General features: G+C 45.9%; 1 protein-coding gene across 13 annotated transcripts in view; it reads right to left on the bottom strand.

Moving 5' to 3' along the window:
* cacna1db (calcium channel, voltage-dependent, L type, alpha 1D subunit, b) overlaps positions 1 to 996 on the bottom strand; it is a 162,119-nt gene that overhangs the window by 105,672 nt on the left and 55,451 nt on the right. The window lies entirely within an intron of this gene.

Here is a 996-nt window from a genome sequence, read left to right as displayed (position 1 = left end):
TGAACGCCCACAAGAGGTTAAATACCTGGGTCTCCACACCAGAAAGTAGGACCAGTCCTAGCCTGGTCAGATGCGTACACGAACTGATGAAGCCTCTTGGATGAGAGGTGAAACGTCTTCACAGACAAATAACCTAGTCCAGTTGTTTCGATTTAAAACTCCTTTAGGATACTATGACCTGGACAAATGAGAATATACACAGGCTTATGGCAGACTTGTGCTGCGTCCTCGTCTCCGTGTATTTATGTATAACAGTGATTAAGTTAGTAACCCACGAATGGTAGCACTACAATAGTGTACATAAAGTAAAACTACAACATGGTGTCAGAAGACGGAGTTACGGAATAATTCGAGGATGGTGTATTAATAAGTTAAAAACAAACAGGCAGCTAACAAGTCCTAGCGCGCGCAAATATGGAACAGTTCAAGCCGCCACCACCGCTGGTACTTACTGGGAATGTCGTTGAAAACTGGAGAAGATGGGAGCAGCGTTTCCAGCTGTACATGACTGCGTCAGGTGCGTTGGATAAAAAAGAGTCGATTATAATAGCCATTCTGCTTCACACCATCGGCAAGGAGGCGCTGGAAGTGTATAATACACTCACCATCATCCCAGAAGGGGACGACGACTCGGTGGAGGATGTTCGAAAAGCCTTCACGGACTACTGCAGCCCTCGAAAGAACGTCGTTTTCGAACGCCATCAGTTCTGGTCGCACACAATGTCAGCAGGAATATCAGTGGACAGATTCATCACAGAGCTACGCCAGAAGAGCAAAGACTGTGAGTTTGGCAGACATGAAGATGACATGATAAGGGATAAATAAGTGTTTAGCATAAACGATGCCCGTTTGAAAGAAAGACTGTTACGTGATAATGCGCTCAATGCGCCGAGCTTGCTAAGTCACAGATACAAGCGATGCAGACGTCACATGTTGTCCAAGACACCGCAGTGGATGTGGAAGAGGCATGTAACAACTCTCTGCCACAAATGTGGA

This window comes from Seriola lalandi, unplaced genomic scaffold (assembly GCF_002814215.2).
Source record: "Seriola lalandi dorsalis isolate HSWRI2012SDOR001 ecotype SW California unplaced genomic scaffold, Sedor1 jcf7180002054861, whole genome shotgun sequence".
Taxonomy (NCBI): domain Eukaryota; kingdom Metazoa; phylum Chordata; class Actinopteri; order Carangiformes; family Carangidae; genus Seriola; species Seriola lalandi.
This window is presented reverse-complemented; position numbering and strand designations above follow the sequence as displayed.